The sequence below is a fragment of the Mus musculus genome, chromosome 15 (genome assembly GCF_000001635.26).
Source record: "Mus musculus strain C57BL/6J chromosome 15, GRCm38.p6 C57BL/6J".
Taxonomy (NCBI): domain Eukaryota; kingdom Metazoa; phylum Chordata; class Mammalia; order Rodentia; family Muridae; genus Mus; species Mus musculus.
In genome coordinates this window covers 42,874,429-42,898,677 of record NC_000081.6, presented here as the reverse complement: position 1 = coordinate 42,898,677, position 24,249 = coordinate 42,874,429, and the positions used below count along the sequence as shown (strand labels likewise).

The 24,249-nt window shown below is 40.3% G+C and overlaps 1 long non-coding RNA gene across 2 annotated transcripts in view; it reads left to right on the top strand.

Annotated features, from left to right (window-relative positions):
- Window positions 1-24,233, top strand: part of Gm46505 — a 108,834-nt gene extending 84,601 nt beyond the window's left edge. Inside the window, exons 1-2 of one of the 2 annotated variants that reach the window (XR_001781597.2) lie at window positions 2,866-2,936; window positions 24,003-24,233. This is a non-coding gene — a long non-coding RNA (predicted gene, 46505). Of the gene's footprint in view, window positions 1-2,865; window positions 2,937-24,002 lie in introns of those variants that run through there. The other variant, XR_001781596.1, reaches the window with a different exon arrangement.
- The last annotated feature ends 16 nt before the right edge of the window (window positions 24,234-24,249 follow it).

Genomic DNA, 24,249 nt, shown 5'->3' with positions numbered 1-24,249 from the left:
CAGCAACAGGGGCACACTTAATATCATTATTAATATTATTATTAATACTATTATTATACTTAATATTATTATTAACACTATTTCCCCCAAACCACATTTGGTATTTTAATTAGGCCCTAAAATTACTACTTTGAATTGTCTGTTGTTGTATTTAAAGAAACCCTAGAAAACTCCTAAGACAAATTTCTTTGGGGATTTTTACATTAATTGAAAATGTAAAGACTGTAATCAGGCAGCTATCTGACCCAGTGAGAAAAGTCACCCATTTGAATTTCAAATTGTCTTGAATTGCATTGAATTTCAACCTGTGTTGGCTCCACCCAGAGGTTTCTGATACAAATATCCTGTTTCATCTGTTGACACTCTGGGTAAAAACCTTCCTGTAGAAGATTTGGGATTTTATGTTTCTGATTTTAAAGAGAAGAGTACATTGGCCAAAGTCCTCAGTCACTGAAATGGTGGCTGCTACATGGAACTGGTGTTTCAAAGTAGTCTGTAGTGTCTGTCACTGAGTAGGCATGAGTATTTCAGCATTGTTAATTGAGTGTCACTAAAGTCAAATAATCTTTACTCCTTTTGTTTCTGTCATTGTAAAGAGGGTGGTTTTTCACTTGAAAGAACACAGTGTCAATCCATAAATTATAATACATTAATACATATGCACATTTTAAGAGTTCCCATGTAACTGTGAAAGTAGCTCTGTGTCCTGATCCATTTCTGTTTTTTTTTTGTTTGTTTTTTTGTTTTTTTTTTTTCTGTTCCATCGCAATGGAAACAATGAAGTCTAAGATTATTGTCCTGAACCACAAGCCAGCTCTTAATGAATACTCAACTTATATTTTATTCTATTTTTCTTATAAGTAGTTATTTTCACATTAAGTGAAGATTTATTTTTCTTTAAAATCTATATTATTTTAAAAATAAACCATGTGGAAGATGAAGGAATATCACTTTGGGAATTGACGTTGCATCATGTGCTGAATCTTATGCCAAGTCTGCTCCATGCAAGCAGCAGCTATGGTCAGCCAGTACTTGCTCTATTTTGAACTTCATACCCAGCCAGCCTAAGTCTGACAGACTTCATTTCATTAATTCAAGCAAGCTTGTTCTGTTTTCCACATGTGCCAGAAATTACCATGGTTCACTGAGATGGCTGAAAGAAAGTTAGTTAAATAAACCTTTCTGAAACATAGAGATGAAGTGCCGTGGTGGTGACAGGAGCTGATGATACATTAACTGTCACCCATTTGTTGTGATAAAAGGCATCTAATGAAAATGTTTCTACACTCATTGAAAGTTCTTATTGTTTAAACAACAGACCATTGCCATAAGAATATGTGCTGTACTCAACAGAATGACCAAGTGCATGGATGGTTTGCATTATCTGAGGATGTCACATATGGCAACATCCTTGCTAAGAGAATAATGATGGCCTCTACAGTTGGTTTTCATTTTACAAGTCTTGACTTGCTATTGTCTTTGCTTAGGCTGCCATAACAATACACCAGAATTGAGTGATGTGAACAGCAGATGATTATTTTTAGTAGTTCTGGATGATACAAGTGCAAGGTCAAGGTGCCAATAAAGGTTGTTTTTTCCGCGGCTTTTTTTTTCTCAGCTTGTAGAAGGTACATCTTTAAAGATGACTTGTCACAGGACTGTCCTGTGCATGGATAAGCCAGGGAATCTGTGTGCTGGGATTTTTCGGCTGAAGGAAGGCATAGCCTAAGAGCCCACTTTAACCTAATGATGCCCTTTAATACCATATTTCCAGGTACTACTAAGGTCCTGATGCTGAGGGTGAATATGGGACAAGAAGCAAAACTGAGCCAAAAACACTCGGAGATTTTTATTTCCTAATATTGACATTTACAGTTTCTAGTAACAAAAGCTGCAACGCAGCACAGCTCTTCTAAATATGACCACTGACACACCCATCTTACACTGTAAAAGCAGTTTTATCTCCTTGGGAACTTTCTCTAGGTCCTCCATTGGGGGCTCTGTGTTCCATCCAATAGCTGACTGTGAGCATCCACTTCTGTGTTTGCCAGGCCCCGGCATAGCCTCATAAGACACATCTATATCAGGGTCCTTGCAGCAAAATCTTGCTGTTGTATGCAATGGTGTCAGCATTTGGACGCTGATTATGGGATGGATCCCTGGATATGGCAGATGGTCCATCCTTTCGTCTCAGCTCCAAACTTTGTCTCTGTAACTCCTTCCATGGGTGTTTTGTTCCCAATTCTAAGAAGGGTCAAAGTGTCCACACTTTGGTCTTCGTTCTTCTTCAGTTTCATGTGCTTTATATCTTGTATCTTGGGTATTCTAAGTTTCTGGGCTAATATCCAGTTATCTGTGAGTACATATCATGTGAGTTCTTTTGTGATTTGGTTACCTCACTCAGGATTATGCCCTCCAGGTCCATCCATTTGCCTAGGAATTTCATAAATTCATTTTTTAAAATACCTGAGTAGTACTCTATTGTGTAAATATACCACATTTTCTATATCCATTCCTCTGTTGAGGGACATCTGGGTTCTAAAGGGTCTGCAACCCTATAGGTGGAACAACAATATGAACTAACCAGTACCCACAGAGCTCATGTCTCTAGCTGCATATGTATCAGAAGATGGCTTACTCAGCCATCATTGGGTAGAGAGGCCCCTTGGTCTTGCAAACTTTATATGCCTCAGTACGGAGGGATTACCAGGGCCAAGAAATTGGGAGTGGGTGGGTAGGGGACTTGGGGGGTAGGGCCTGGGGGACTTTTGGGATAGCATTTGAAATGTAAATGAAGAAAATACCTAATTAAAAAAATAAATTTAAAAAAGCAGTTTTATCTTGAAATCACTATTTATTCTGCAGTATATGTTTGAAGGTGGATGAAAGATGGCGTCAAGAAGGCAGTTCCTGATAGCACAACAAAAGGAACTAAGGTATATCAATCTGAATGTCCTCTAATATATTTGTCCCAGGCAGTCTGCAAAGATTCAAGAAGTCATGCTTACTGATGTCCCTATAACTAAGACAGTGCCAGGCTTAAAGTAGGTACTCATAAGTAATAACATAATTTACTGAATAAATGGTTAATGGATTTTCTGGAAATATGTTATTGGATATCATAAATCAAGGACAGAATACTCTTCAGAAGTATACTCTCCATGAAGCCAGCAAACTATTACAAATATGCTCTATTCTATGGACTATTGGAGAGATTTTTTTTATTGTATTGAGACAGAGTCTTGCTGCACAAAATAAGCTATCTTTGAACTGGTAATTGTAATTTCCTTTAGTTTTGAGATTAATATAATTACATCATTTGCCCTCTCCAGTTCCTCCGTGCAAACCATTTGTTATACTCTTTCTTGTTTTCTTTCAAATTCATGGCCTTATCATTTTAACTTAAACACCTTGTTACTTGTCTTGCCTTCAGAAGCATCTCCATGCTGAGGTAATGGTTGTTACTACTTCACATTGAAATTTGGGGAGTAGACACATTCAGTCCATAGCAATGCAATAAACCTACTTGGTATCCTGTTTGCAAATCACCTTGTCTTTCTCAATTGATTTTCCACATACATGTTCTTTTTGAGCTAAGCTTGGTGGGTCCAAAGAACTTGAAAACACACATTGAATATTGCTATTCTCACTTACATGAAGATATTCCATACTTACAATTTAGCATACCTTCACCTAGAATCACTTAATAATTGCCTGTGTTAGTTGGATTTTCTTGTCACTGAGAAAAAAAATATCTGACAGAAGAGATTTATTTTGGCTGAGAATTTTGGGTTCCGTCCATCCTGTTGGGCAAAGCATGGCAGCTGGGTGGCTTGAACAATTGTGCCATGGATGTGGGATGTCACAACATGATTCACTCCTATCATGGTAGGTCAGGAAATGGACAGATCAGACCAGATCCAATGTGGATTTAACCTTCAATGCTTGTCCAAGTGACCTGCATCTACTAGATAGCACCATGGACCCAGCATTCTAGAACCTCCCAAAAGACCATCAGTGGCTGGGGCTTGGTGTTCAAATGCATGAGCCCATTGAAGATATTTTAGATGCAAACCACAGTACTCCTTTCTTTTTCCTTTTCTTTTTCTTTCCTTTTCCTTTTCCCTTTTCTTCTTTTTCTTTTTCTCTTTCTTTTTCTTTATTCTTCTCTCACACAATACAGTCTCCTTCCCCTCCTCTCCTCATAGAATACTCCCAACTCAGCTTTCCCCAAGATCCACTACATCTCTGTTTTCCTTTGGAAAATAGCAGCACTCTAAGGGACATAAACTTAACATGGCATCACAAGATGTATTAAGACTAAACACAAACCTCCACATCAAAGCTGCATGAGGCAACCCAGTTGAAGGAAAAGAGTTGTGAAAGCTTGCAAGAGTCAGAGACTGGTCTTCTACTTGTAGGAATCACACAAAACCCCAAGCTAAACAACCATAAGGTATTTGCAGAGGCATAACCAGACTCCTGCAGGTTTTGTGATTTCTGTTTCTGTCTCTATGAGCCCCTTTGAGCCATGCTCAGTTGATTCTGTGGGTCATTTTCTCCTGGTATCTCCAACCCTCTGGCTCCTATCCTCCTTCCTCCTTCTCTTCTGCAGGATTCCTGTAGCTCTGCCTAATGTCTGACTGTGAGTTTCTGAATCTGCTCCCATCAGCTTCTAGTGACACATCTCTGATGACAAATGAGCTAAGCACCCATGAGGTGCTTATGAGTGTTTATTCTGTTATGAGGATAACAGAATATTATTAGGAATCATTTCATTGATGTTTTTTTCTAGTCAGGTTCGGTTCTACCCTAAGTCTCTGGACTTCCAGCCTCCTAGTCCTGTTCATCTAGGCTGTGTAAGGCATGGACTCACTCTTCTGGTGGTGGACCTCAAGTTAGACCAGTCACTGATTGTCTCACTCGCACAAGTGAGAAAAGTGATTGAACCACTCCCACAAGTTCTGAGACAGTTTTGCCCCAAAATACATTACAGGCTGGATAGGTTGTAGGTAGATTTCGTGGCTGGGTTGGAGTCTCATTCCCAGCACTGCAAGCCTTTCCTGGTAATAGAAGATGGCTCATTCAAGTTCTGTATCCTCCATTGCTAGGAGTCCTTACTAGGGTCAAGCTCATAGATTCTGGGAAATTTCCATCATACTATCAAACCATAGTATGCTTAAATTTATCCTCTTCTCATGTTTTCCTTTTCAGGATGTACTGAGTGACTAGATATTTAGTGAGTAGTTGTTCAGGCTTTGATTGTATCTACTGACTTCTTCATGTTTTGTGTTGTTGCTTTGGTTGACTCTGCCTTCAGAGTCCAGCACAAATCTCTTTTCCATCCCTTATCATTTCATTGCTAGGACCAGATCCTTTATTTTATCTTTTACTGATTGCCACTATAATCCTTGTTTGAATTCTATTCTGATTTGTCCTTGCCTTTCTCAGTGCATGAATTTCTTGGTTTAAATTTCGTCAGTGGCTTGAATTGCCAAGGGTGAATCCTACTAAGGAGCTCACAAGGCAGGTATTTATTCTTCTAATCTCCTTTGTATGCTGAGTTGAGAACACAACATTTACTCCATCAACATTATGATCTCTGACTATGTCACTCAGATTCCTTCATTACAGCTCATGCAATATTTTTCCTATTGCTCAAGTGACCATTTCATCCCTAGCTCTTCCTCTCTCAGTCACTCTGCTCTGGTGAATTTCTGTCTAACTGCTTTTGTTCCTCAGGTGCTCACTCTTGACTAGTCCTGGAAACTTGTGTCATTTACCAGGCTGATATAATTATTTATTTTGCTGACCATCTCCTGTGCTCTTCTGGAAGCATCTCAAAGAGATATAGTTTCCTAATAGTCTGTTAATGTTTATCATCCTAATAAATATTGTGGGATATCGATCATTGTCCCTAGAATTTGTGTCTGAGTTTCACTGTTGCCAATCATTTCATCATAGAAAATTTACACATGTAAATTTGTGTGTCTGTCTCTCTGTGTGTGTATGTATGTGTGTGTGTGTGTGTGTGTGTGTGTGTGTGTGTGTGTGAGAGAGAGAGAGAGAGAGAGAGAGAGAGAGAGAGAAAGACTCAAGAAGTCAAGGAGGTATTAATACATTAAAAAAAAAGAGAACAGAAAGTGTCACACATTTTAGATGCTGTAAAGTCAATCAATCATCAAGAAGCAGTATCAAAACCAGAAGTACAAAGAAGAGACAGAAAAGAAGAAAAAGAAAAGGAGGAAGAGGAGGAGGAGAGAAAGAAGGAGAAGGAGGGAGAAGAAGAAGAAGAAGAAGGAGAAGAAGAAGAAGAAGAAGGAAAAGAAGAAGAAGAAGAAGAAGAAGAAGAAGAAGAAGAAGAAGAAGAAGAAGAAGAAGAAGAAGGAAAAGAAGAAGAAGAAGGAAAAGAAGAAGAAGGAGGAGGAAACGAAGAAGAAGGAGGAGGAAACGAAGAAGAAGGAGAAGGAGAAGGAGAAGGAGAAGGAGAAGGAGAAGGAGAAGGAGAAGGAGGAGAAGGAGAAGGAAAAGAAGAAGGAGAAGGAAAAGAAGAAGAAGAAGAAGAAGAAGAAGAAGAAGAAGAAGAAGAAGAAGAAGAAGAAGAAGAAGAAGAAGAAGAAGAAGAAGAAGAAGAAGAAACAAGAAAAGCAGCAGCAGCAGCAGCCACTTTGAGTTTTATTTCTCATAAATTCCAGAGGGACCAGTGAGATTGATTAGTTTATACAGACGCCTGCCACCAAGGCTAAGGGCTTAAGTTTGTATTGCAGAGCAAACATAATGGAAGAAGAGAACTGAGTCCCACACATTACTCTCTGTCCTTAGCAAACTACCCATGGCACAATTGTGTGCTCCTCCCTATCAGAAACAAAATAAGTAAATAAAGTGTAATAAATAAAGAACATTCTGGGAAGCCAGGAGTCAAGTTATGAAGATGAAATGTTATATAATTAAGAAATTTCATAATTAGTATTATATTATTTTAATTTTGAATTGACTTTCCCTTAGCAGCTCTTCCTTACCCCCACCCCCTGCATGAGACCACAGGCCAAAGTCAAGTACCTTCCCTAATCCCTTTCTACCTTGTTTTGCGACAGGGTCTCTCAGTGAAACTGGTGCTTACTGTTTAGGCTGGGTTAGCTGAATGGCAAGCTCCAGGGACTGCCTGTGTCCAAGTGTTCCAATGTTGGAATGACTGGCACTTAGCTGCCACAGTTTTTTAGAACAATGTGAGCTCTAGGGATTCAAAATCAGGCCCAGATAGTTGTGGCACAAGTGCTTTATTGACAGAGCCACTTCTCCAGCATCCCTTAATTCACTTGTTAATGGAATTATAGTAACAGTGTATAGGGCAAAGGATTAGAAAATAAACCTCGTGCATTCTAAAGCATGATTTAGTTAGTATAAAAGGGCTTATTCTTGAGAAATATCTAATAGCACTATTTAAGTGCCCCCTAGCCCTAGTGTTTTATAATTTACTATTGGAAACGTTCCCAAGCATCATTATACTATCATTATAAACACATCAGTTAAGAAGATGCAATGTTTGCTATCGGGATCTTCTTGGCATCAGTAGTATTTTTACATTTATTAAAAAATATTCAATGTATATCATCTGTCCATTTTTTTCTTTTAAGTGAAAAATACACTTTGAGCCTTTGGGTCTTTATTAATTTCTTTATGTTAGAAATCCTACCTTTTTTTTTTTTTTTTTTTTTACATAAGCAAGCATGAAGTTAATAATTTAAACATCAAGGAAATAGGACATAATAAGCATTTGATGTGTATTTGTCAGGAGATATCACATAATATTTACCTTTTAAATATTGATGTCAGAGTCTATAAACCACATTAAAGAGAATAGTTTCAGGTTATTTCTGATGAGATGGAATTTCAAATCACCGAAGCAAATCAACTGAATCCTTCTGTTGGTAGTTGATTTTAGATCTCAGAATATTATTCCTGTTCATACTAAGGGTTCATATTACAGATCATAAATCAAATTTTCTCTAATCCTTTAAGTGTCAAACAATTCTTTGAGAATAAGCCAAGTACTTTTCTCTTTTACATAATGGGATATGAGTTCAGATAAACATTGACGAACATAGATAGGAAAGAATTTTTCATTAAAGGAATACAAAAGAGTTGAACATGTAACATTTTCATGAATTCTCTTTGGCTTGGAAAGCAGAAACAGCCAAAGAGCAAGGCATAAAACATTTTTCATAAGCAATAACAAACATTGTGCAAATAATCCCTCCAAGGCATGCCCTTTGCCCACACAGTAAAAATGTAGCATTAAAAATAGAACAACAGGAATAAGGAATCATTTATAAGCTTGAATGTGATTTTCTTTAAACAAGAAAGGCAGTCCTCACTTTGTGGTTCTCAGGGAGCCTTAAGAAGAAACATCACTGACTTCCAAATAATAGTGTTACTTTTTATCAACATCAATTTGTCTTTAACTTTAAAATAATGTGTTTAGAGGACTTATCTGTGCTAGCAAGTTAGAATTAAAATCTGAGTTCAACCATGCATCACATTAAATACCTGCTTACTCTCAAGTAATTTGCATTTTTATTTGCAAAGGTTAAAGTCTATGTACATCTTGCTCTTTGATTTAGCACTTATGTGTAGTTGGATAGCATGTTTTAGGAGAAAGAGAATAACTTCAGACCGTTATCAAAATTCTATTACATGCTTCACTGTTAGAAATTGAGTTTTTAAAAATATTCATAGTTTAGATTTCGTTTCATACAATAGTGCACCTTTATACAGAACAGCAAATAGACAAAGAAAGCTTTGGGACTTAGTCTCCCAGACTAAGAATAGAAAATAGCCAGGTTAGTGATGGGATACACAATGTAAGGAAATGATCCTTGCTGATTGTTTGGAACCAAGGTATCCCTGGAGAGAGAAATAAACGTGTGGACTTGAAAAATCAATGCACCTACTTTATCTAGACTCTAACGAGGCTTTTTGCAAGATTTCTAAGTTAAAGACAGATAAAATCATAAAAGTCAGTTTGCTATTGGGTTTTAGAAAATGTTTGCTTTACATGAAGAAATGATTTTCCTTCTTTCAATTGAGATAGAATTAGATGACTCTGCCAGCCACTTTTCTTCCAACCTTTCCCAACTACCCTTCTTTAAACATTCACAGAACATGCTACTCTTTTTTTTCTTGGATTATTATTGTTTAAAAACATGCACATACATGGGCACATGCATGCACACACACACAACACACACGTGCACATGCACACAACCATGAAAACTAGACTACAAGGGAGAGCCTTTCAGGTCAGATCCTGCTTGAATCAAATAAGTCCGGTGTCCTAGGACTATAATGTCTTCAAAGTTAGAGGTCAACCCTTAATCACTGAGTCACAATCAAGGGATACATTGGTAAACTATTATTTTGGAACTAACCTAACCCACCATTAAAAATGAAATTTCTTGTTCTGGTACTGGGGTTTGTGTTAGTCTGTGGTTTTGGTGGAAAGTACTGTAAGTCCATTTGGTTATCTTACACACACACACACACACACACACACACACACACACACACACACACACATACACTTATTTGTATTGTATATAGTTTTAGATAATTATAAAATAACACGATTCCTTGAGGCTTTATCAAACAACTGACAACTGGGATAACATATAACTGAGAAGTTTCTATACAGTTAAAGGAACAATCAATCAAGTGAAGAAAATCCCTACAGAATTATGAAAGATAGTCTTTGCCAGCTGTACATCTGACAGAAGGTTACTATTCAGAATATGCAAAGTATTTAAAAAACAGATGAATAAAGCAAACAAACAAGCAGGATCTAAACAGGGATTTTTCTGTAGAACAGATTAAAGATAGCCAAGAGATCATTCAAAAGCAATTCATCATCTTTAGTAAATAGAGAGATGCAAATTTTTAAAAATACTTCTTTCTTTACATTTAGATATTTTCTTTCTTTACATTTCAAATGTTATCCCCTTTCCTGGCTTCTCCTCTGAAAACCCCCATCCCCTCCCCCATTCCCATGTTAATCAATCCACCCACTCTTGTTTCCTGGCCCTGGCATTACCCTACACGGGCATAGAGCCTTCATAGGAGAGAGGGCCTCTCCTCCCATTGATGACCAACAAGACCGTCCTCTGGTGCTCTGGGCGGGTGGACAAGGAAGGACTGCATCATGCTTTCCATGTGGTCGTGGGTGTGTGTCTGGCCATGGGAAGTCATGGAATCCCAGCTCAGGGGGTGATGGACAAGGGACAGTCCTAGGCACCAGGTTCTCAGCCTTGGGCATCCCAGACACTGCTGGACACCACAGAAAAGCTGAGAACAGAATGGGGGCCCTGGGGAGGCCCGGTCAGCTCCAGGGTCAAAGGAAGCAGAGGGCAGCAGGAGAGGGGGCGCTAGATAGTTTTCACGTGGGCGAGAGTCCTTGGTCTGGTCTGTGGCTACAACGCAGGAATGCCTTCTGGCAGAAGGTTAGATATGGCTCCTTAGGGGAAAGCCTATCCCATCATTCAAGCACAGCAGACCTTGACGAGCAGAGACATATGGTTTTAGAGCTTTAGCATAGAAAGGCAGGGAGAAAGAGAGAAGGAAGAAGGAGGGAGTGAGGCTGGCTATGGCCACGTGGAGAGACAGGAAGGGAGAGAGAGAAGGAGGAAAAGGTGAGAGCTAAAGGGAGCAAGGAGGGGCCAAGCAGCTCCTTTTATAGTGGGCTGGGCTATCCGGTAACTGTGGGGAGGAGCATAGCTGCCTATAGTCAGATAACTGGGGGGTGGAGTCTAGCCAGAATACCAGGAGCTTGGGACATTGTCTGTGGGTCTGATAGTTACACACCTCTTCTGAGGGAGTTGTTGGGGTGGTAACTTCGACAGGAGCCAGAGGTCCTTCCGTCCCATGTAGGTGGAAATCACCACCCATTGGATCCCCCAGGGTTCAAGACCTATGCTGGACTGAAGACCAGGCTGTGCACAGCCCACTGCCCCACAATGTGGTACAGATACACAATGCAACACTATTTTGTTATAAAAAAACAAAACAAAACAAAACAAAACAAAACCCAAAATAATGAAATTTGCAGGTCAATGGATGGACCTAGAAAAAAACATATTGAGTGAGGTAACACAGATTTTGCTTGTCTATGGTTCCTATTTCCAAATCCTCAGACACTAGTATACAGCACGGAGTAATCACATAAACTAGAAAAGTAAAGGGGACATAGGTGAGGGAGGGGCCTTGGCAGGGGAAAAGCAGGATATAGATGATCATGCCAAGTGAGAAGTACTTTAAGAGTCTTACTCTCTATTTTTATTTCTGTTTTCCATTTGGTGGTGAGTGCTCAGGAGAAAGGGGTGGCATATGATTGGCATGAACAGGTCATTGAACAGTACACACATGATATACTAGGACACATACACACACACAGATCTCATTAGATAAGTAATGAAAAGATAGATAACCCCATTTTTGTTTGCTTACTATATCATATAAGAAAATGGAACCTTCTGACAGCTCAATTTAGAAAATGAGATGTTATTTCAAGTCTTTAAAAAGCAAATCTTATGTTTTAGGAGAATCATCTTTTTGTTGGCCACCAAAATTTCAGAGATATGCCTTTTGATAATGTTTCCTTAATGAATTTTCATGGGACGGCCTGAGAGACGGCCCTGTCATCAGGATACTCTGAAAAAGACAAGTCTGGAGGTAAAGAGGGCCTCTCGTTGTCCCTCCCCAAGATCTATTGTACAGATGGATAGGACAGAAGCAGAGTAGATACTAGTGTGAGCAGGCTATAGTGGAGCCTAGAGTCTCTCTCATTTGACTTTTTCAGCTAGCCACAATCTAAGAGAGAATAGCAATTTAAAATTATATTTAAAACATAGAAAACAAGTAAATACTACTTCAAGAATGTAATAAGCGACAGTCTTTCGTTTTCAAAATAAAATATATGATGTGACTTTCTTAGTGGGTGGCATTCTTTCGGTTTCTTTGGTTTATGAGTTGCATCCCAGCATCTTTTGTGCTATGATGTGCAGACCACTGAGTAGTGAATAACGTTTAAAAAGTCTTTACAACCGAGACACTATATCATTTATGCAATTCCTTTTGTTTGTTTTGTTTTTGCTTTGTTTTAAGGTATCACCCCTTGTAACTTAAGCTGGCCTTGATATATTTTAGACAGCCAACAATGAAGTTAAACTCTTAATGCTACTGTTTCAGACTCACAGTGCAAGCTTACATATGTATATCATTGAGCTAGGTTCTGGCAAGTCTTAACATCTGGACAAATTAACTTGTCTTCTACTTGAATTTTTTTTTTAAGTAATAACTGAATGGTTTTAAGATAGAAAATACTAGATTAGAAAAGAAAGTTAGCTTTCATTTACTTTTTTACAAGTATTCATTTGCAAGATGTCATTGGGAAATCAGAATTTTCCATAAACAGATTACACACCAACTGACAAAGCATCCTAGATTCTAGTATACTAGTAGTGTAAGTAGTACAGTCGCTGATTATGACTAACAGTGTTTTGTTGTTTGTTTGTTTAAGACATTGAAATTTAATATTTAAGTTGGAAAACATTAGCAATGATTTAAACACTTCTTTAAAGGGCATTTTTGCTATATATATATATACATATATATATATATATATATATATATGTGTGTGTGTGTGTGTGTGTGTGTGTGTGTGTGTGTGTGTGTATACATATATATGTGTGTGTGTGTGTATGCATGCATACATGTATGAATATATACTGAGTAGGTCATAGTATGTATTTATACATAGTAAGCATTATATACATATGTGAATGAAAATGTTCAGTATAAGACATTGAGAAAAACATTAAATCTACAACTTGTTTACAATTTTATCCCAAAAATGTCTAGCAGAATTCATAAAGTTGAAAAGAAAATATGTCGACATCAAATGCAGAGAATGAAAATCCCCATGGATTTTTTTGGGGTGTGTGGAAATTTAAAACAACATATTCCTTCAAAAACACACACACACACACACACACACACACACACACAAACACACACACACACACACAAAACCACTGCACTTTCTTATATAGGCTCAATCCACTTGTTTCCTGTTGATCATGGAATGAAAGGAAATAAAACTCAAATGAACCATTTGAAACCATCAAAAGCCTTGACCCTTGGAAGTTATTTACTAGACCAATGTAGCGGACATTTATACTGCTTGCTTCAATTTTAACTGGAGATCTTCAATTGATTTTAATAACCAAACTATTAGGAATAATATAAATAGAATAGAAACCTGAGATAATGGTGAAACCCAAACCAGCAGTGGATATTGACTGGACAAAAACATTCAACCACCTGAGAGAACAGAGACTATGAAGAATGCATCAACCATTTTCTCCATGGGCCATTTGCAAGACATTAGACTAGAGAGGCTGTTTTAAGGGAAAATGAGGAATTTATCAGAGACTATTGTAACCACATGTAGCTTAGGGCAGTGGAGGGAAGTTTTTTGAGTATTTTGTATTCCTCTGCTTACTGTAGCATTTGTTAGAGGTTGACAAGATAAAATGCTCTGGCATAAGACCAGCTGTTGAAAACAAATTGTTGTGTGTTTACTTTATAGTGAGAGATAGCATGAAGGTTGAAGGAAAACGAATGATGCTTAGATGTAGCAGTGTGTAAAAGTTAGATAAACCATCTTGGTACTTTGCAATTTGGAGTTCCCCAAATACTATTTCACTTGATGTAATTGAGCACTGCGATTCTGAGAGTGCTGAAGAACCACATGAAACTATTCCTTTCAGGACAAGCTCTGAGGCTATCTAGTCAGCCACAGCTTGCATTCTGGTCTGTTTCAATCAATAGAGCTTAATTACTGAAATTACCACCAGTGATGGTAATCTCCTCCCTTTACCATTATATGTAATTTAACTGGGATCTCTTCTGGTACACGAGATTAATCAACACACTTCTGTTCAGGCTGGGGACAGTTGGGAGGGAAGTAACTAGTGCAAGGTATAGTAGTTTTGGAGTGACACTGATAAGTGGATATTAGCCCACAAACCTAGAATACCCAAGATAAATTTGCTAAAAACAAGAAAATCAAGAAGGAGGAAGACCAACGTGTGAATACTTCATTCCTGCCTAGAATAGGGAACAAAATACCCATGGAAGGAGTTACAAAGTTTGGAGCTAAGCCGAAAGGTTGGATCATCTAGACACTGCCCCACCTGAGGGTCCATCTCATAATCAGCCACCAAACGCAGACACTATTGGATATGCCAGCAAGATTATGCTGAAAGGACCCTGATATAGATGTCTCTTGTGAGGCTATGCCAGTGCCTGGCAAATACAGAAGTGGATGCTCACAGTCATCTATTGAATAGAACACAGGGCCCCCAATGGAGGAGCTAGAGAAAGTACCCACGGAGCTGAAGGGGTCTGCAACCCTATAGGTGGAACAACAATATGAACTAACCAGTACTCCCAGAGCTGCATATGTAGCAGAAGATGGCCTAGTCGGCCATCACTGGGAAGAGAGGCCCCTTGGTCTTACAAACTTTATATGCCCCAGTACATGAGTACCACAGGGCCAAGAAGTGGGAGTGGGTGGGTAGGGGGACAGGGCAGTGGGAGGGTATAGGGGACATTCGGGATCACCTTTGAAATGTAAATGAAGAAAATATCTAATAAAGAATTTAAAAAATAGAAAGAATGTGAGGGAGAAAACGAAAATCAGAGCTGAACACCACCACATGCTGGAACCAGAAAGTCAAATATCAGGACCTCAGGACGTATTCACTGGGAGCTATATGAACCTTCACTTTCTTTTTTTTTTTTTCCATTTTTTATTAGGTATTTAACTCATTTACATTTCCAATGCTATACCAAAAGTCCCCCATATCCACCCACCCCCACTCCCCTGCCCACCCACTCCCCCTTTTTGGCCCTGGTATTCCCCTGTACTGGGGCATATAAAGTTTGCAAGTCCAATGGGCCTCTCTTTCCAGTGATGGCCGACTAGGCCATCTTTTGATATATATGCAGCTAGAGTCAAGAGCTCCGGGGTACTGGTTAGCTCATAATGTTGTTCCACCTATAGGGTTGCAGATCCCTTTAGCTCCTTGGCTACTTTCTCTAGCTCCTCCATTGGGGGCCCTATGATCCATCCATTAGCTGACTGTGAGCATCCACTTCTGTGTTTGCTGGGCCCCGGCATAGTCTCACAAGAGACAGCTACATCTGCGTCCTTTCAATAAAATCTTGCTAGTGTATGCAATGGTGTCAGCGTTTGGATGCTGATTATGGGGTGGATCCCTGGCTATGGCAGTCTCTACATGGTCCATCCTTTCATCTCAGCTCCAAACTCCGTCTCTATAACTCCTTCCATGGGTGTTTTGTTCCCAAATCTAAGGAGGGGCATAGTGTCCACACTTCAGTCTTCATTCTCCTTGAGTTTCATGTGTTTAGCAAATTATATCTTATATCTTGGGTATCCTAGGTTTGGGGCTAATATCCACTTATCAGTGAATACATATTGTGTGAGTTTCTTTGTGAATGTGTTACCTCACTCAGGATGATGCCCTCCAGGTCCATCCATTTGGCTAGGAATTTCATAAATTCATTCTTTTTAATAGCTGAGTAGTACTCCATTGTGTAGATGTACCACATTTTCTGTATCCATTCCTCTGTTGAGGGGCATCTAGGTTCTTTCCAGCTTCTGGCTATTATAAATAAGGCTGCTATGAACATAGTGGAGCATGTGTCCTTCTTACCTGTTGGGGCATCTTCTGGATATATGCCCAGGAGAGGTATTGCTGGATCCTCCGGTAGTACTATGTCCAATTTTCTGAGGAACCGCCAGACTGATTTCCAGAGTGGTTGTACAAGCCTGCACTCCCACCAACAATGGAGGAGTGTTCCTCTTTCTCCACATCCTCGCCAGCATCTGCTGTCACCTGAATTTTTGATCTTAGCCATTCTGACTGGTGTGAGGTGGAATCTCAGGGTTGTTTTGATTTGCATTTCCCTGATGATTAAGGATGTTGAACATTTTTTCAAGTGCTTCTCTGCCATTCGGTATTCCTCAGGTGAGAATTCTTTGTTCAGTTCTGAGCCCCATTTTTTAATGGGGTTATTTGATTTTCTGAAGTCCACCTTCTTGAGTTCTTTATATATGTTGGATATTAGTCCCCTATCTGATTTAGGATAGGTAAAGATCCTTTCCCAATCTGTTGGTGGTCTTTTTGTCTTATTGACGGTGTCTTTTGCCTTGCAGAAACTTTGGAGTTTCATTAGGTCCCATTTGTCGATTCTCGATCTTACAGCACAAGCCATTGCTGTTCTGTTCAGGAATTTTTCCCCTGTGCCCATATCTTCAAGGCTTTTCCCCACTTTCTCCTCTATAAGTTTCAGTGTCTCTGGTTTTATGTGAAGTTCCTTGATCCACTTAGATTTGACCTTAGTACAAGGAGATAAGTATGGATCGATTCGCATTCTTCTACACGATAACAACCAGTTGTGCCAGCACCAATTGTTGAAAATGCTGTCTTTCTTCCACTGGATGGTTTTAGCTCCCTTGTCAAAGATCAAGTGACCATAGGTGTGTGGGTTCATTTCTGGATCTTCAATTCTATTCCATTGGTCTACTTGTCTGTCTCTATACCAGTACCATGCAGTTTTTATCACAATTGCTCTGTAGTAAAGCTTTAGGTCTGGCATGGTGATTCCGCCAGAAGTTCTTTTATCCTTGAGAAGACTTTTTGCTATCCTAGGTTTTTTGTTATTCCAGACAAATTTGCAAATTGCTCCTTCCAATTCGTTGAAGAATTGAGTTGGAATTTTGATGGGGATTGCATTGAATCTGTAGATTGCTTTTGGCAAGATAGCCATTTTTACAATGTTGATCCTGCCAATCCATGAGCATGGGAGATCTTTCCATCTTCTGAGATCATCTTTAATTTCTTTCTTCAGAGATTTGAAGTTTTTATCATACAGATCTTTCACCTCCTTAGTTAGAGTCACGCCAAGATATTTTATATTATTTGTGACTATTGAGAAGGGTGTTGTTTCCCTAATTTCTTTCTCAGCCTGTTTATTCTTTGTATAGAGAAAGGCCATTGACTTGTTTGAGTTTATTTTATATCCAGCTACTTCACCGAAGCTGTTTATCAGGTTTAGGAGTTCTCTGGTAGAATTTTTAGGGTCACTTATATATACTATCATATCATCTGCAAAAAGTGATATTTTGACTTCCTCTTTTCCAATTTGTATCCCCTTGATCTCCTTTTGTTGTCGAATTGCTCTGGCTAATACTTCAAGTACTATGTTGAAAAGGTAGGGAGAAAGTGGGCAGCCTTGTCTAGTCCCTGATTTTAGTGGGATTGCTTCCAGCTTCTCTCCATTTACTTTGATGTTGGCTACTGGTTTGCTGTAGATTGCTTTTATCATGTTTAGGTATGGGCCTTGAATTCCTGATCTTTCCAAAACTTTTATCATGAATGGGTGTTGGATCTTGTCAAATGCTTTTTCTGCATCTAACGAGATGATCATGTGGTTTTTGTCTTTGAGTTTGTTTATATAATGGATTACATTGATGGATTTTCGTATATTAAACCATCCCTGCATCCCTGGAATAAAACCTACTTGGTCAGGATGGATGATTGCTTTAATGTGTTCTTGGATTCGGTTAGCGAGAATTTTATTGAGGATTTTTGCATCGATATTCATAAGAGAAATTGGTCTGAAGTTCTCTATCTTTGTTGGATCTTTCTGTGGTTTAGGTATCAGAGTAATAGTGGCTTCATAAAATGAGTTGGGTAGAGTACCTTCTACTTCTATTTTGTGAAATAGTTTGTGCAGAATTGGAATTAGATCTTCTTTGAAGGTCTGATAGAACTCTGCACTAAACCCATCTGGTCCTGGGCTTTTTTTGGTTGGGAGATTATTAATAAGTGCTTCTATTTCTTTAGGTGATATGGGACTGTTTAGATGGTCAACTTGATCCTGATTCAACTTTGGTACCTGGTATCTGTCCAGAAATTTGTCCATTTCGTCCAGGTTTTCCAGTTTTGTTGAGTATAGCCTTTTGTAGAAGGATCTGATGGTGTTTTGGATTTCTTCAGGATCTGTTGTTATGTCTCCCTTTTCATTTCTGATTTTGTTAATTAGGATTTTGTCCCTGTGCCCTTTAGTGAGTCTAGCTAAGGGTTTATCTATCTTGTTGATTTTCTCAAAGAACCAACTCCTCGTTTGGTTAATTCTTTGAATAGTTCTTCTTGTTTCCACTTGGTTGATTTCACCCCTGAGTTTGATTATTTCCTGCCGTCTACTCCTCTTGGGTGAATTTGCTTCCTTTTTTTCTAGGGCTTTTAGATGTGTTGTCAAGCTGCTAGTATGTGCTGTCTCCCGTTTCTTCTTGGAGGCACTCAGCGCTATGAGTTTCCCTCTTAGAAATGCTTTCATTGTGTCCCATAGGTTTGGGTACGTTGTGGCTACATTTTCATTAAACTCTAAAAAGTCTTTAATTTCTTTCTTTATTCCTTCCTTGACCAAGGTATCATTGAGAAGAGTGTTATTCAGTTTCCACGTGAATGTTGGCTTTCCATTATTTATGTTGTTATTGAAGATCAGTCTTAGGCCATGGTGGTCTGATAGGATACATGGGACAATTTCAATATTTTTGTATCTATTGAGGCCTGTTTTGTGACCAATTATATGGTCAATTTTGGAGAAGGTCCCGTGAGGTGCTGAGAAGTAGGTATATCCTTTTGTTTTAGGATAAAATGTTCTGTAGATATCTGTCAGGTCCATTTGTTTCATAACTTCTGTTAGTTTCACTGTGTCCCTGTTTAGTTTCTGTTTCCACGATCTGTCCTTTGAAGAAAGTGGTGTGTTGAAGTCTCCCACTATTATTGTGTGAGGTGCAATGTATGCTTTGAGCTTTACTAAAGTGTCTCTAATGAATGTGGCTGCCCTTGCATTTGGAGCGTAGATATTCAGAATTGAGAGTTCCTCTTGGAGGATTTTACCTTTGATGAGTATGAAGTGTCCCTCCTTGTCTTTTTTGATAACTTTGGGTTGGAAGTCGATTTTATCCGATATTAAAATGGCTACTCCAGCTTGTTTCTTCAGTCCATTTGCTTGGAAAATTGTTTTCCAGCCTTTCACTCTGAGGTAGTGTCTGTCTTTTTCCCTGAGATGGGTTTCCTGTAAGCAGCAGAATGTTGGGTCCTGTTTGTGTAGCCAGTCTGTTAGTCTATGTCTTTTTATTGGGGAATTGAGTCCATTGATATTAAGAGATATTAAGGAAAAGTAATTGTTGCTCCCTTTTATTTTTGTTGTTAGAGTTGGCATTCTGTTCTTGTGGCTGTCTTCTTTTTGGTTTGTTGAATGATTACTTTCTTGGTTGTTCTAGGGCGTGATTTCCGTCCTTGTATTGCTTCTTTTCTGTTATTATCCTTTGAAGGCCTGGATTCGTGGAAAGATATTGTGTGAACTTGGTTTTGTCGTGGAATACTTTGGTTTCTCCATCTATGGTAATTGAGAGTTTGGCCGGGTATAGTAGCCTGGGCTGGCATTTGTGTTCTCTTAGTGTCTGTATAACATCTGTCCAGGCTCTTCTGGCTTTCATAGTCTCTGGTGAAAAGTCTGGTGTAATTCTGATAGGCCTTCCTTTATATGTTACTTGACCTTTCTCCCTTACTGCTTTTAATATTCTATCTTTATTTAGTGCATTTGTTGTTCTGATTATTATGTGTCGGGAGGAATTTCTTTTCTGGTCCAGTCTATTTGGAGTTCTGTAGGCTTCTTGTATGATCATGGGCATCTCTTTTTTTATGTTTGGGAAGTTTTCTTCTATTATTTTGTTGAAGATATTAGCTGGCCCTTTAAGTTGAAAATCTTCATTCTCATCAATTCCTATTATCCGTAGGTTTGGTCTTCTCATTGTGTCCTGGATTACCTGGATGTTTTGAGTTAGGATCCTTTTGCATTTTGTATTTTCTTTGACTGTTGTGTCGATGTTCTCTATGGAATCTTCTGCACCTGAGATTCTCTCTTCCATTTCTTGTATTCTGTTGCTGATGCTCGCATCTATGGTTCCAGATCTCTTTCCTAGGGTTTCTATCTCCAGCGTTGCCTCGCTTTGGGTTTTCTTTATTGTGTCTACTTCCCCTTTTAGTTCTAGTATGGTTTTGTTCATTTCCATCACCTGTTTGGCTGTGTTTTCCTGCTTTTCTTTAAGAGCCTGTAACTCTTTAGCAGTGCTCTCCTGTAAATCTTTAAGTGACTTATGAAAGTCCTTCTTGATGTCCTCTATCATCATCATGAGAAATGTTTTTAAATCTGGGTCTAGATTTTCGGTTGTGTTGGGGTGCCCAGGACTAGGTGGGGTGGGAGTGCTGCGTTCTGATGATGGTGAGTGGTCTTGATTTCTGTTAGTAGGATTCTTACGTTTGCCTTTCGCCATCTGGTAATCTCTGAAGCTAGCTGTTTTAGTTGTCACTGTTAAGAGCTTGTTCTTCAGGTGACTCTGTTAGCCTCTATGAGCAGACCTGGAGGGTAGCACTCTCCTTAGTTTCAGTGGGCAGAGTATTCTCTGCAGGCAAGCTCTCTTCTTGCAAGGCAGGTACCCAGATATCTGGTGTTCGAACCAGACTCCTGGCAGAAGTTGTGTTCCACTCACTAGAGGTCTTAGGATCACGTGTGGAATCCTGTGTGGGCCCTTGCGGGTGTCAGGCAACTCAGCTGGCAAGGTAGCCGGGGCTCGAGTGGAGTGGAAGGGGTTTGTGCCCCAGATCAAGCCCGGGTAGCCTGCTTCCCTATGTACAGCAGTCTCAAGTTCCACGCGGTTGGATTGGGGTAGGCGCTGTGTTCCACTCACCAGAGGTCTTAGGGTCCCGTGGGGAGTCCCGTGTGGGCCCTTGCGGGTGTTGGGCAAGACTCTGCTGTCAAGGTAGCCCGGGGCTCGAGTCTCGAGTCGAGCGGAAGGGACTTGTGCCCCAGATCAGGCCCGGGTAGCCTGCTTCCCTATGTACCGCAGTCTCGAGTTCCGCGCGATTGGATTGGGGCAGGCACTGTGATCCACTCACCAGAGGTCTTAGGGTCCCGTGGGGAGTCCTGTGTGGACCCTTGCGGGTGTTGGGCAAGACTCTGCTGGCAAGGTAGCCCGGGGCTCGAGTCTCGAGTCGAGCGGAAGGGACTTGTGCCCCAGATCAGGCCCGGGTAGCCTGCTTCCCTATGTACTGCAGTCTCGAGTTCCGCGCGATTGGATTGGGGCAGGCACTGTGATCCACTCACCAGAGGTCTTAGGGTCCCGTGGGGAGTCCCGTGTGGACCCTTGCGGGTGTTGGGCAAGACTCTGCTGGCAAGGTAGCCCGGGGCTCGAGTCACGAGTTGAGTGGAAGGGACTTGTGCCCCAGATCAGGCCCGGGTAGCCTGCTTCCCTATGTACCGCAGTCTCGAGTTCCGCGCGATTGGATTGGGGCAGGCACTGTGATCCACTCACCAGAGGTCTTAGGGTCCCGTGGGGAGTCCTGTGTGGACCCTTGCGGGTGTTGGGCAAGACTCTGCTGGCAAGGTAGCCCGGGGCTCGAGTCACGAGTTGAGCGGAAGGGACTTGTGCCCCAGATCAGGCCCGGGTAGCCTGCTTCCCTATGTACCGCAGTCTCAAGTTCCGCGCGATTGGATTGGGGCAGGCACTGTGGTCCACTCACCAGAGGTCTTAGGGTCCCGTGGGGAGTCCCGTGTGGACCCTTGCGGGTGTTGGGCAAGACTCTGCTGGCAAGGTAGCCCGGGGCTCGAGTGAACCTTCACTTTCATGCTCTCTGAACACATACTTCTTTCACTTGCTTCTTTGAAGTTGATGAGTTTGATATAGTTCTGTTTTTTTTTTTTGTTCTTTTGGGTTTTTGTTTTTGTTTTTTTGTTGTTTTTTGTTTTGTTTTTCAAGACAGGGTTTCTCTGTGTAGCCCTGACTATCCTGGAACTCACTCTGTAGACCAGGCTGTCCTGGAACTCAGAAATTCACCTGCCTCTGCTTCCCAAGTGCTGGGATTAAAGGTGTGTGCCACCACTGCCATGCTAGAGTTCTGTTTCAAAGGAGTTGAGGCTTGACACCATGAAGAGAATCTATGAGAGGCTATTTGTAAAGTCTAGTTGCAGCATAATACAGCACTGTTTTGCAGATGTCAGTACCATGAGATGACCATCAAAAACAGAAGCACCAGTAGAGCCTGAACAGGCAACTGAAGCCTAGAAGATGAGGTGTGTGTTACAAAGGGCAGAGCTGAAGAAGTGACCCCAGCCCTTAGTGGAGCCTTGAAGATTATGAGTGAATCACAGAGATTGGACAGAGTTTAATTTTGTTTTCTATTGTGACTGTGCCCTAATATGTTTTCTCTCTTGAAGTAAGAAAATACTGTAGTGGAGCCCACAGTTTAGAGACTTTGAACTGTAAAAAAAGAAATTAATTTCAAAAGATATTGCATAATTAAACAAGATTGTAATTTTAGTATGTAAGAACTTATAAAGACTGTTGGATTTTTAAAGTTATTATATCTTGGGGATGAATAAGAAAGTAATGGTTGATGCTTAATAGTGATGTGTTTGTATGTCAAGTTGACAAGGGGTCAATTTTACTGGCTGGTTTGGGGTTTCAACTTGACACAAGCTGGAGTTATCACAGAGAAAGGAGTCTCTCTTGAGAAAATGCCTCCATGAGATTCAGCTATAAGGCATTTTCTCAATAAATTATCAAGGTGGAGGGCCTTGCCCATTGTGGGTGGTACATCCCTGGGCTGGTAGTCTTGGGTTGTATAAGAAAGCAAGCTGAGCAAGCCAGGGGAAGCAAGCCAGTAAGCAGCACTCCTCCATTGTGTTGGCAACCACTCCTGCATTCAAGTTCCTGGCCTGTGTGAGTGCCTATCCTAACTTCCTTTGGTGATTAACAGCAATGTGGAAGTGTAAAAAAGTTTTGGAGTGTATACGGGTCAGACAAGAGTTTGAATAGGTCATGTTCTGTGTGCTATCTACAAAAGAAAAATCAATTAATCAATTGCATTTTGTTGAGATCAGTTTTATAATAGGTATAATTTCCATAAGTCAGAAACATGGCCCCTACTATTCTTTGCCCATACACACACTTTCAATTATAGTACATAAACCTTAGTACAAAAATCAACCTTCATTCTCAAGTATTTTAGTACCATAAACGGTGTGTATGGCCCCATGGGCCATCACTTTCTTAATTTACTGAAAGTCTGAGTGCATTTAATAAATGCTGGATATTCAACGCCAAGGCTAGTCATCATTGGTTATTTACTTCACTTCTCATCTGCAGCAGGAGAGAAAGCCAGATTCCCATCGCTCTTCAAACACCCCTCCTCGCAACTGGGCGGTGGGGAGAGAAAGCTTCTGCCAAAACAGAATTTGTACAGCTCTCCGTGCTTTGGGTGCTGCCAGTTTTCCTAAATCTAGAATCAGAATGAATACACCATCTTGGAACTTTAAATCTCTGATGTTCCTTGACACTTGGAGTGACCCAGGCTCCGAGGGAGTGAGCTCAGTTGTCTACTCTGCTTCTTAGGCAATTTATGCTTTTGTTTCAATCCCCTCATGCAGTTCAAACCATTTGTTGGCATCAGTCTATATGAGGCATGATAGGAAGAAACCCAGAGTGGTTTACGAGTGGCCCTTGGGAAAGGCCATTATGTATTGAATAACAGATTTTCTGACTTATCAAGAAAAGAGGAGTTTGCACTGGTTTCCAAATGTTAAAGTAGTGATGGCAGAACCAGGTAAAACTGGGAGTGATCAGAAAGGATGAAATGTTCAAGATAGGACAGTGGAGGCTTAGAACTTAAAGCCAGCAGGTTCTGGCTTTTCCCGTGATCTACTGAATTCCCAGATTGAATTCAAATTATTTTTCTTGTTAATCTGGGAAGATGGATCTGTGTGTTCTAACCAGACCAACTGATGTCTCACAGATGTCACCGAGAGCTGTGAACAGCGGCCATGCCTGGATGTTGCCAAGTGTTAGTGTGGATATCAAGGAAGGATGAAGAGAACGCGTGGAGTGGAACGGAAATTGTGTTCAAGTAGTGTGCTAGACAGGTGTCTGGAAGCCTGCGTCTTGGCACAATGAATTCGTTGTCTCCGTAATAGGAGGGGCTTACTGACACTCCCTCTGTGTGGTAAAAATACACCCAGCAATTTGACAACACAGTTTATCTT